This window comes from Monodelphis domestica, chromosome 4 (assembly GCF_027887165.1).
Source record: "Monodelphis domestica isolate mMonDom1 chromosome 4, mMonDom1.pri, whole genome shotgun sequence".
NCBI lineage: Eukaryota > Metazoa > Chordata > Mammalia > Didelphimorphia > Didelphidae > Monodelphis > Monodelphis domestica.
The window spans coordinates 55,043,497-55,056,808 of record NC_077230.1 but is presented as its reverse complement, the minus strand read 5'-3'; the positions used below and the strand labels follow the sequence as shown (position 1 = coordinate 55,056,808).

Here is a 13,312-nt window from a genome sequence, read left to right as displayed (position 1 = left end):
TTCTGCACTAGAAATGGAAAGTACTTTTCATCATCAATACTATCATTGTATTGATCAGCTTAAATGCTGCCTTCACTATGGTTATCAACTTGTTTTCCTGTTTCCCCTTCACTGCATCAATGCATACAGATTTTCACAATTTCTCTTAATTCTTCATATTTGTTATTTCTCACAGCATAATATATTACATTCCTATGCCATTCAGTCTCTAGAGGATTTCTTCACTTCCTCCCTCATGAGATTTGATAAGGATAAATAGCTTTCCAGATATTCATAAATGATCTCTTTATAAAAGTTACACAGATGCCATAGAGGTTTGGAACTAGAAGTAACCTTAGTGCACTAAGTCCATGGGACCCCCAAGGGTGAATACAGTGATAATGTGGCATTCTAAGAACATTTCCTGGAGATGCCTTTGGGGTTTTTTTGTACTTTATTTTTTATTATAAACTTATTAATCATTAACACAATCATTTCAGAATCCAAATCAGAATAGGGAAGTTATGAAGTTATGAACTCCTGTTACATACAGTGTTGTTGTTTTTTCAGGGTAATTGATTTTATTTAATTAACTTTAGAATATTTTCCCATGGTTACATGATTCATGTTCTTTCCCTCCCCTCCTCCCACCCCCCTCCCATAGCCAAAAGCAATTCCACTGGGTTTTACATGTGTCATTGATCAAGACCTATTTCCATATTAATATTTGTCCTACAGTGATCGTCTACATCCCCAATCATATCCCCATCAAACCACATAACCAAGTAGTTGTTTTTCTTCTGTGTTTCTACTCCCACAGTTCTTTCTCTGGATGTGGATAGCAGTCATTTACATAAATACCTCAGAATTGTCCTGGATCATTGCACTGCTGCTAGTAGAGAAGTTCATTACGTTTGATTGTGCCACAGTGTATCAATCTCTGTGCACAAGGTTCTCTTGGTTCTGCTCCTTTCACTCTGCATCAATTCCTGGAGTTTCTTCCAGTTCCCAAGGAATTCCTCCAGTTCATCGTTCCTTTTAGCACAATAGTATTCCATCACCAAGAGATACCACAACTTGTTTATCCATTTCCCAATTGGAAGTCCTCATTTTCCAATTTTTTTGCCACTTGTGATATAGAGGCTGGCACTTTCTTCTCCACAATTCGCTCTTGTCCCTCTTGTCCCCCCCTCCACTACTCAAGACCAAAGAGTCTCCCCTTGATCCATTCACTCACACTCAGCTTGGGGAACAGATAACTTTTAATGATAACTCAATCAAGTAATACAAAAGGAATAATGGGCAGGGAAAAATGGGAAAAGGAAAGTGGGAAAAGGGGATCCCTGTCTCTATCTATACCCTTTTCCTCCTCCTCAAGTTTGGGGGGAACTGAGCAGCCTGAGCCCCTGAGAGAAAGTCAGGTTGACTCACCCCTGGGCAACAGGAGCTGAGGTAAAGTCTGCTCAGGTTTCTCTTCAGAAGGTCCCTTCAATTGGGAAGTGTTGGGGGGGAAGATTCCTAGTCACCAGCAGGAAAAGTGGGTAACCCTCAGGAGAAAGTCTTTATCCACCTTCTCTCTTCGACATCTCAAGATGGAAAGATCTTCACTGCTCTCCTCATCAGAGTCTTCTCTCCTCAGGATTCCACTCCTGGGGCTCCTCCCCCATTAAGATGATCAATTTCACATACTCTTCAGTCTGGCACTTTTTCCTCTAGTGCCAGCCTCTATCACACACCACAAAGAGCATGGCTATAAATATTTTTGTATGAGTCTTTTCTGGAGATGCCTTTGTAAAAGCACAGAGGGTGTTACTCTTAGAGACTATGTAGTTGAGAAAAAAGTTATCTATCAGCAAGAGAAACAGGTAATAGTAGTCAGATCCAATACTTGACAACATTTTAAAGTAAGCAAAGTGTTTGGGGATTCCTACTTGTATTATTCTCTTGCTTTCGTTTGCCCATTGTTTGGTAAAGGTTTAAACAAAACTATTATTGACCTTCTTAGAGTATTTCCATTTTTTAAAAAGTCCAAATAAATTATTCCCTAATAAAGATTTTTATACAAGAGTTGGTTGGGGAACATATTTCTGGGTAAGAGGCTAGTTTAAAGTAATTGTTGTTGCATATAGCTGATTTTATAGTAAAAAATTGCTTATAGATATCAGAAAAATTCCTGTCACAAAAATTCTTAACTGTGACTATAATTCTAAAAGAAAATGATTAATTTCACATTCTGTTTCAAGTCAAAGCAGAGCAAGGTGGCGTTCTAGGAAGGGAGAAATTTGCAAAACATATAATACCTAATACATGTTATAATTGTGATGTAAATTTCAGATCTATATTAATGTGTATTAAAATGCTATTTTATGATTTATTCATTAAATATCTAGTGAAAATACTAACCAGAAAGTTCCTTAGACACATTTTTAAATTAGAAGAATTAAATTTTTAAAAATTCATTCTGAAATGAATATTTTTACAAGTAGAAGCTTATTAGTACACAAAGTAGTAGCTTAGTAGATGTTTATCGATGAATGGACATGAATAATATTCCCATTGACAGTCTTAGTATAAAAGCAGAGCTATAACTACTGTGGCATTACTTTCTCTCTGGGCACTGACATTTAGAAAGTGCCCAGTTTCAACACATGCTCTTGTAGAACATTAGAAACCATTATAGTCCTTTTCTCACTCATATGAATTTGTTTTTTAATTAATTTACTTTTTCTAGATTATGTCATTACATTTTTAATTGTTTTCTGATTTTTTAATCCATCTTCATGAATTTGCTTTCATTACTTTGACATTTTCATGAGTATGAATTACAAAGTTGATTTGAGGGTAGTTTCATGCTGTTTACTCCAGCTTCACTTCCTCTTCTATTGTCTCAATAGCTTCACACTAATTACAGCACTGCTTTTATTCCAAGCCTTAAGGAAGCACTACTTGTAACAATGCTAATCAAGATTTTTTTTAATACCTCTTCTGATGTTAATAGCATTTTTCATTACACATTTAAAGATTACCACATCTAAGTTTTAAAAATGAAGATGGGAAGGAGTGGAGGAAGGAAAATTAACATGCTTGGCAAGATACAGGACATTTTATTTTATTTTACAGTATAGGATGTAGCATTTATTCTGGCTTTGGATCACTCCTTTCATTGAAAATAAGACATTTTTAATTTTTTAAGACATAAATTTTTAAATTTTTCAGATATAATTAATTTTAAGGAGAGATTTTTTTTAGAAGTGTGTTTGTTATTTTTAAATTCTGTAACTCCACAGGAGCATCAATATAGATTTGGAAGGGACCTCCAAAGAACTGAATAGGACTTTAGATGCCATCTAGTATAACCCTTTCTAACAAAAGGTGAGTTATTATTCAAGAGGGCATGACCTGGGGAATTCAGGAGATCCAGAAACTCAAAGAGTTGTTCTTACATACTTTGTGGCCAGCATGATGGAGGGTCTGAGGAATGTGGATTATTGCCCCTTTGGCATAATCACAGTTGTAGTCCATCAGTTAATTTCAAGTGTCCTTGCGGTAGACAGGAAACAGTAAAAGGATAGCTGTATTCTGAATATATCTGAACTTACTTAAGGGGGCAGAGATGCTACACGTTATATATATATATATCGTACATGTAATTTTTCTCTAAAGAGAATGAGAGTTCTGTGAGGGCAGGGGCTGTTTTCTTTCTATCTTTGTATTTCCAATGCCCAGTACATAATAGGTACTTAGAGTTTGTTATTTTAGAACAAGTGGATCACTACTATTCTGCCTTCATTAGGGCCAGCATTAAAATTGTACCTATATGAACATTTATACTCGTATGGAATCTTCAAATGGCATCTTATTTGGTCCATCTCATTAGCCTTCTCCTCCTTGGTGTCCTCAGGATCTCCTTAACCAATTACTCAAAATTGCTCCTTAATTACTCCCTCCCCCAGGTAAGAAGGTGATGGTGAGAGGGTTTTCAGCATCTTACAAAGTCAAATATTCTTAGGATTACATTCTCCAAAATGATGTATCTATTCATAAAAAGTTTTGATCCAGAGAGGGGAAAAAATCTAGATCACTGAATCACAGAACACATTTTTTTTGAATCACAAAATATTCACCTTCTGGAGATTACATAGTATAATTATAATCAAGCTTTAAATTAGAACATGAATTTACAAATTTATAATGTGAAGTTTATTTGCCTTAAACAGTTTTTTAACCCTTACCTTCCATCTTAGAATCAATACTGTGTTCTAAGACAGAAGAGTGGTAAGAGCTAGGCAATGGGGGTCAAGTGACTTGCCCAGGGTCACACAGCTGGGAAGTGTCCAAGGTCAGGTTTGAACCCAGGACCTCCTGTCTCTGTGCCTGGCTCTCATGCCCTGAACATTTTAACATAGGTGACAGACAACTTTTTCAGATATGGAAATAAATAGGAATTTGAAAAATAACCAAAATGTGAATACACAGAACAAAAGGATCTTAAGTGAAGTAGAAGTGTACTACCAAGTGAAGTTAGTTAGGAAGAAGAAGAAAGGGAAGAGAAACTCTTCTTAGAACTTTCTTTATAGTTTGCCCTAAAACAATGTTGTAAAGACAAACAGTGAATATGTAAGAACTCTGATGAATGCAATGACTAACCATAGCTTTAGATGACCAGTGATGAGACATGTTGACCTGAGAGAGGGATAGACCCCTGGGAGCTGGGAGGAGAGGCATGTTAAGACATCTCTTTTTTTTTTTAGATATGGCCAATTCTATAGTATGTTTAGCTTGACTGCATATTTAGTATAAGGTTTTTCCCCCATTCCACTGGTCCAGTGTGATTAAGAGAGGGAAAAAGTAGATCATTGTTAATTGAAAAAAAATAAGTTTTGGTTTAAAAGAAAAGATTAACATGTAAATCTGGATAATCATGGATTCCCTTGGGAAAAGAATGAGCTATGCAGTGGTATTAGGGAAAAGAAGTCCTAATAAGGAAAGAGATGGAGTTGCTTCTCTCAGAAGGAGAAGACTTGGACAAATCATTTTCTTATTGTTCCATTTTACTCAAACTTAAAAGACTCACTTCTTTAAAATGAAGGTATTGACTAAGAGAAAATCATGCCCACAGGGATGCTAGAAAAGAAGAACTAGAAAATATTCATTCTTCTCCAATGAAAGTGGGACCCATCCAAGAGGGCTGCTCCTTCCAAAGCTATAGCCCTTTAGTTTCAGTAAATATGTTTTATATAGATCCTCTTCTAACTCTCTTCCCCCTTTTCCTACCTTTTCTTGCCAAAAGAATCATCAGTAATCTTGGTGTCTCCCAAGAGCATTTATTCCTCTCTTTCTGCCCAGCCCAACCCATTCCAAGAAACTTCTTACCAGTAAGTAGTAACAAGAGCAGCAATTGGGATATTCCAAATATCCCTTGATCAGAGCACTGGATAATTGAAATGAATAGTGGTTTGGGAATGGACAGGCTAGACTTTTAACTGTGGAAACAAACAAAAAAGTACTGAATAGAAATAAAACAAAGTGGAAAAAGCAATGTATTCTTTTTTTAGTGAAATATCTCTCCTAAAAGAAGTAGTTGCTGGCATAGACAATTGGATATGTATCCTCAGAAAACCATAGTAGACTGAGTCTTGGGATTCAAGGTCACTCTGACATCACAAAGCATCCATTTTCCCTGGAGCTACTTACTATATGGGGAACTTGAGGTGAAAATCTTACTTTTTATATGAACTCTTACTAAATGAAACAAAACTGTTTTAAATTTTAGCTACATTCCAAAATGAGATTTTCCCTTTTCATCCTTATGAGGTGACTTTCCCTTATAATCCTTTAAGCAGATCTCCATATATTTCCTGAGAAGCACAAAGAATTTCTGACTACTTGAGGATATATTTATTACATGGTAAACTTTGTAAGGTAAAAAACAGTTCTTTTTTCATTTTGTCATCTATAGCGCCTAGGTCAATGTCTTAAAAATTAGTCTAGGTACTTCCTAACTTTGTGTGTGTGTGTATAGATGGAAGAATTTATAACCCGGTTTCCTTTTTTATTAGGAAATAGTTTATAGATTCCAATTTTGGGACCTTGGAACATTATTAACGTTCTATCAGAGCAGCCCATTGGGCAACCAATTTTTTCTCTCTAAGCTTGTCCAGTTCAATATATGCACAATAGGTAGGCACAGGCAGGAAAAACAAGGGTGAGTCCTTTTACTGGATTCACCTTGGGAGAGCTATTCATGAAGTACCAGTTTCCTAGCAAGCATCTCTAGCAAGAACAGCTCTAATTTAAGGTTTCTCTGACTTGGCCAAGTCCAGCCTGGCCAGCACCACAACTGCAAAATCAGTCATGAAAAGAATCTCTGCAGATGTGGCATAAATTTGAAAACTAATCAAGGGAGAAACATTGTGATATCACAACGTGCAAGACTGCAGAAACCAAATGTGGGCCCCCAAAGATATTCTTTTTTTTTTAATAGTCATTTCTTAGAATGAATCACCCTGTAATCCCTATTCACAATAAATTGATATTCAAATGAAGTGCATACAAAACATAGATAGCATAAATGTAAAACGTAATGCATAATGTGTCCCAAAATTCTTAGTATGTTGGGTTTTTTTTTTAAAGCTTAACCTATATGCTAAGATTTTCAGGACACTCTTCAATATGCATGCATTAATTATAAAACACACGCACACACACACACAAAGTAGTTTGTAATAAACTGCTTTTAGAGGGGGGAATTAGTATTTGAAAGAATCAGAAAAATCAGAACAAGCTTCATGTAGATGATAGGGTTTAAGCTTTATTTTAAAGCCAAAGAAGACTTTGTGAGATGGAAACAAGGAGGAAGAACATTCTAGGCAAGGGGCAGACCATTTGTCGATAATTAAGCCTTTTGTAACAAGACTCTTTCACTGATTCATTTTCTTGCTGCCTTTATATAGGGATGTTACAGGCTCTTAGGTACACCCAATGAGTGTTTGGTTATAAGTTATTAGGAATATAATAGACGTAGGATTTAATTAAGAGGTTTAGTGACTAAGGACAGATCACTGTCTTGGGCCCAGCTTGGAATCTTGGGCAAGGTTCCTGGCAGAGAATCCTGAGGTGGAATGTCTGACCAGCTGGAAAAGTGACCAGCTGGACTTGGGACACTCTCCTGAGTGTATCTTGATTTGAGAGGTGCTGGAAAACTTCGGCTCTCTAGGGGAACCTGGATTTTCCAAGTGGCATTTGGGAAACAGAGAAAGTTTGGGGTTTGGGGAGCTGAAGGAAGAACATCCACAGTGAAGAATAGAAGAAAACTGGGTTTTCACTCTGAGTGTTGCAGAGTGGGCCTAGGTTTGCCCTAGAAAGGCCGAGAAACCTAAGCCAGCTGCAGTTGGAGCAATGATCTTAAGAAAGACAAGGAGGTTATAAATATGTATATATATATATATATATGGATAATTTTAGCTTACAATACATATATAGAGAGAATAGACCAGAAGTCCTTCGATATTTTCCAGAATTCTGTTCCTCTCCCCACCATGTTGCATGTTCACATTTGCATATAGTTCGGTGTCTCTGCCCTCTCTCCTTTTTCAAGATCGTGGTCGAGGTGGACAAGTTTTTACTCTAGCTTTTTATTTCAAGTTGTTATTAATAAATCTTATAAATATAATACTTGAGCAATTATATATTAATTTTAATTCTCACAATTGTAAATATGCTCATTAGAGATTTGGGACATATGTTAGAAAAAAAAACAGAAAAAAAGTGGTACAAGGAACACTGAATCTGTATATCCATTTTCAAATCTTGTAAGCTGGCATAAATGGAATAGCTCAGCAAAAATATCCTTTTTTCTCCCCTTCATCCTCTTTATTCCCTAAAAATTTGGCCTATACCATCTTGTAGACAACCTCTACCCTCCCATTTATCTAACTAGAAAATAATTAGCATGAGATCCAAAGATGCAATTAACAATTTGTTGTATGTAGACTGGGCAACCAGTAACTTTGACGCATTACATGAAATGAGACAAATAAGCCATAGAAAGGAAGTATGCCCTCAAGTCAATTTATAGTTTATGATTGTGAAAAAATATAGGAAGTAGTGGAGACAAATTAACATGAGTGGGAGAAAGGATTATAAATAATAAACATTAAGGAACAGAATCTCAGAGCAGGAAGGAAGTTTATGGATTATCTAAATGATGAGATTCAATGTCTCATTCTCTTCTCTTCCTGAAACAATCTTTGGCTAACTAACACTTGGGAAGGATGACTGCACAAGTAACCAGTATCACCTTTGATGAGGAGAAGGATGAGATTCCCAGGGAATCTGGTCTTTCTGGGAAGGGGGATGGGGAAAAGGAATTGAACAAGAATTTGTTAAGTACCTACTATTTGCTGGGGATTGGTACTAACGTTTAGGGAAACAAAAGTAAAATCTTAGTCCTTGCTTTACAGAGAACTAAACTTTCATGGCAAAAAGAAAATGTAAATTAATATACGCATTTAAGAGAGAATAGATGGAGAGAACCTTAAAGAAGAATTTAGCCAGTAGGTGGACTAGAAGAAGGCTGCCTATAGAAGCTAGAGTTTGAACTTAAAAAGAAATTATGAGAAGCAGATGAGAAGGGAAAGCATTTCTGGCATGGAAAACAGTCAATTCAATTCATATAGGAGATAGAATGCCTTATGCAAGAAATAGCAGGAATCTGTTATGATTATTTCACAGAGTATCTATAGAAGGGAATAAAGTCTAAGAAGGCTGGACATATAGGAATATATTGAGTTGGAAAAAGCTTAAATGTCAAAAAATGGATTTTAAAAATTTGATCTTGGAGATAATAGACTGAGAAAAGGATAAGTTGATTATTTTCAACTGCTACAAAGATGGGTTTGGGATTTGTGGAAGTTTGTGAATACAGTTTTAGGGCAGAAGGAGAAAAATGTGATGATGGAGAAAGCAGTTGGAACTTTTGTTTGGGCTGTTCCATTGTGTTCCACCTCATTTTTACAAGATCCAAAGATGGATAGGTCTGTAGAATAAAGGTCCTATGTAAAAGGGAAACCACATATCCATTCTCAGAGCAGCTTCTTAACATTTTGAAAAACTGAAAAAGTTACAAAATTTAATTCATATACATGACATGGGTATAAATGTTACCTTAGGATGGAAGGAAATCAGACTATATGTTACTTCTACACTCAGGACTTTTGTATTTTCAAAACTTAGTGCATTCTCAGGTAAAATGGGATGATGGAAGTATGTTTGGTGAGGGTATTGTTGGTGGAGAACTAAGTTGCTGAGAATAAACAGGAAACTGAACATTTGATACAACTTCAAGGCAGAACTAATTATATTCATTGTTAGAAGCAATACTCATACATAGGATGCCAACTTTCAACTTCCCTTCACCTTCTGTCCCAGTCAGTACTCATTACTGTAAGGGCAACTGACTACAGGTTGTAAAGGGAAGCTAGTGCTTTGTGATGTCATGGAGACTTTGTCATGGAGACTTCATTTCAGGATATATAAACAAAGACTTCAGTCTACTGTAAGTGTCTTCCCAGGACACAATCCTCCTAGGAGAGACAGCTATTATTCTCAACTTGCTGGTTTTCATTTTAGCCATTTTATTTTTATTGGCAATTCAATCCCCTAGCCTTTTCCTTCAGGGAAATCTTGAAGGAATATGTGCAATGTGCTCCTGAAAAGAAGGTATATTCCTTTTTATCCCTATTTTTCCCAGATATCTATTAGCTCTAATTTTTCTAATATTTCATTCACTTCCCTTCTTTCTTATTTTTAAGGTCCCACATTAGTATGGTTTTACTATCTATTTCCTCCGTAAGCTCCTTTAGTTTCTCCTTTAGAAATCTGAATGCTGTACCATTTGATGCATATATGTTGAGTACAGATATTTATTATTTGTACTGCTTTTCATCAAGATGTAATTACCTTCCTTATCTCTTTTAATGAGATCTATTTTTGTTTTATCTTTGTCTGAGATAATAATTGCTACTCCTCCTTTGTCTCAGTTGCAACCCAGTAAGTTTTGCTCCACCCTCTTGACTTTACCCTGTGTATGTCTACCTGCCTCAAGTGTGTTTCTTGTAGACAACATATGGTAGGATTCCATTCTGCTATCTCCTTCATTTTTATTGGTGAGTTAATTCCACATTCACAGTTATGATTACTGTCTGTGCATTCCCCTCCATTTTGACTTCTTCCTTTGATTCTACCTTTTTCTTATCCCTCTTACCGTCCCCTCCAAGTTTTCTCTTTTAGTCAGTTTCTCCCATTTCCTCTCCCTACTGTTACTCCCTTCTCCTCCCCTCCTTCTTATTATTCCTCTCTTACTATAGTACTTTTTAAATACCCACCCAACCTCTCCCTCCCTTGTATTGTTCCCCTCCTCACCAACCCATTTATTACTCTTCTACTTCTTTATAGGGCATGATACAATTCTCTGCTCCAATGGATCTGATTGTTCTTCCCTCTCTGAGTCAATTCCAATGAGCATAAGATTTAAGTATTACCTGTCACCAACCTCTTCTACCCTTACATTATATTGGTCTTCTCTCCCTCCCCCCTCCATGTGCTTTTTTATGAAATAATATTTACTCCATTTTTTCTCTTTTCCCAGTATTCACTTTTTAAAATATATTTTTGACATATCCTATACAGTTTGCCATTGATCCTTTAAGTATACATCTTCTAGCTACCCAGATGATAACATTTTAAGAGTTACCAATATCATCTTTTCATATAGGAGTACAAATCATTTGAATTTATTGGGTCTCTTAAAAATTTTTTCCCTTCTTAATTACCTTTTGGTGATTCTCTTGAGTTCTGTGTTTGGACATCACATTTTCTGTTTAAATCTGGTCTTCAGGAATTCTTAGAAATCCTCTATTTTATTAAATGACTTTCCCTTGCAAAAATATAGTAAATTTTGCTGGGTGGTTGATTCTTGGTTTTAGACCCAGTTCCCTTGCTTTCTGGATATTATATTCCATGACTTCCAGTCCTTCAGTGTGGTTTCAGCCAGGTCCTGTGAAATCCTGCCTGTTCTGATATTTGAATTGTTTCTTTTTAGCAGGTTGGAGTATCTTTTCCTTAGTCTGGGGCATTGTCAATTGGGGATTTAATGTAGAAGGTGATCTATGGATTCTTTCAATCTCTACCTTCTTGTTCAAGAATATCAGGGCAGTTTTCTTGGATAATTACCTGTAGAATGATTCCCAGACTTTCTCTTTGGTCATGATTTTCCAGTAGTCCAATAATTCTTAAATTGTCTCTCCTGGATCTATTATCCATGTATGTTGTTTCATCAATGAGGTATTTCATATTTTCCTCAATTTTTTCATTCTTTTGATTTTGTTTTATACACTCTTGCTGCTTTGTGAAGTCATTTGCTTCTAGTTGTTTGATTATAATCATCCTTGGCTTTTTGATCCTCCTTTTCCTTTTAATCTATTTTTCTTTTACTTTCTTTGCCTTATTTACAAATTCATCAATCTGGATTTTTAGAACACTGTTTTCTCATTTTAGTTCATGTGCCTCTGTTTCCAGATGATCTATTTTGCTTTTTAAGTTCTTTTCTCATCAGCCTCTCTTAATTGTTTTTTGAATTGTGTTTTGAGTTCTTTCAAAGCCTGTCCAATTCACTAGAGTTCCTGAGTTTTTGCTTGGTGTCCCTTGGTCCTCCTCTGTTCCATTTGTTCTTTGTTCATTACCTGAATAGAAGCTGTCTATTATAATTTCTTTTTTTCTTTTTCTTTGTTGTTTACCCATAACTTTTCCTCCTTTCCTGCTCCTTATTGGATGTAATCTTGCTCCTCTGTCTATTTCCTAGATTTGTCAATTTGGGATTTTCTGCCCTGAAGGCGCTTCTTTTCTGCTCTGCTAATTAACTGGATTAGGTTCAAGGAGCTAAGCTGTCAGCAGAAGCTAAAGGTGAAAGTGAAGGTTTATAGGCTAAAGGTAGTTACCCTCATCCTCCTTTCTTCCTTTATGACATCTACCTCCCTGCCAGCTGCCCAGTCAGAGCCCTGAGTTTCCTTTGGTGGTACCAAGGTATTCTGTCATGGTTGCAACCTTCCCAGTCAGCCAGATTCAGTGCAGTAGGTGGGGGAGGGGCATTGGAGGTTGAACTTTTCTGCCCTGTGGAGGCTTCTTTTTTGCACTATTGATAGACTCGATTCAGCCAGTTGAGTTGATCTGCAGAGCTAGATGTTCCCTGAGGTCAAAGCTTCCAGAGAGAGAGGCCCAAGATGGAAGAGGGGTGGCTGAAGGCTGCAACCAGGCTGCCCTCCTCTCTGCCCCTCTCCTCCAGCTGCTTCCCTGCCAGCTGTGGTCAGAGCCCTGAGCCTCAAGTAGCTATGATAACAAGGCACCTCTCTCCAGGCTGGAGCCCTCAGCATAGTAGGTGGGGGAGGGGTCCTGGGACCTTCCTTCTTTCTTTTCCTTAAACCCAAGAATCCAACCTTCTCTGCAACCTTTTAAGTTGAATCAAGCAGGAGGGTCTCCCAGCTCTGTCCTGTTGTTATATTTGTCCCCCTCAAAGTGCTTTGTTTTTTATTGGTGTGGAAGGGTTTTTACAGATGGATTGATTTTTGCTGCTTCTAAGGCTCCAGCTTGACTCCCAGAAATCTTGAAAGTAAAGGGACCACAAGCTGGAATTAGATTAGTTCACAGTTCCGGAACTTAGAGGCATTTGAAATACTCTCTTTACTGATCTTCTTGAAGTTGTTACTGGTAAGCAGCCTTCAGGTACTAACTTTGTGCAGGGGAAAAGAACGTCAAGGTCAGGTTGTATAAAGTTCCCAGGGATAAACGGGATAGATTCTCTTGAGACTAACCATAGAAGAAGGTAAGTGTTTGTAGGCTCAACAATGAGAAGGGACTTATCAACCCAGGACCAAACTTTAACTCCTCTTAGTGTAGAGGTTCATTATTTTTTATAAAATTGATGATTATTCCTTTCTCAGAATGATGTTTTTTAAAATAATAAAATAAAATATGGGATCGAGATATAGACTTTAGTCTGACAAAAAGGTCTATGACAAAAAATAAAATAAAGAACTCTTCCATTAGTGTTTCAGAGCAACTTCCTTCTGGTAGTTGCTATAAACCCAAAATAAGAACTCTCTGATGAAACAAGAAGACTGTATATTGCAGCTACCAAATTAAGTATCCGATGGGCTTTTCAAATTCAACTTAAAACCAGAATCAATATTTTCCCCCAGTCCAACCCCTCTTCCATATTTCTCTATGTCTAGGGCATTCTTCATTCATTCATTCTCTATGTCTGGGGCATTCTTCATTC

General features: G+C 36.7%; 1 long non-coding RNA gene across 8 annotated transcripts in view; it reads left to right on the top strand.

Moving 5' to 3' along the window:
• LOC100619895 (uncharacterized) overlaps nucleotides 1-13,312 on the top strand; it is a 33,063-nt gene that overhangs the window by 2,157 nt on the left and 17,594 nt on the right. Inside the window, exon 1 of one of the 8 annotated variants that reach the window (XR_001629771.2) lies at nucleotides 5,689-5,901. The exons of 1 other annotated variant lie outside the window; for it this stretch is intronic. This is a non-coding gene — a long non-coding RNA (uncharacterized LOC100619895). Of the gene's footprint in view, nucleotides 1-5,688; nucleotides 5,902-9,516; nucleotides 9,700-10,124; nucleotides 10,146-12,055; nucleotides 12,413-12,439; nucleotides 12,857-13,312 lie in introns of those variants that run through there. 6 more of the 8 variants (XR_467126.3, XR_008911085.1, XR_008911084.1 and 3 more) reach the window with 6 other exon arrangements.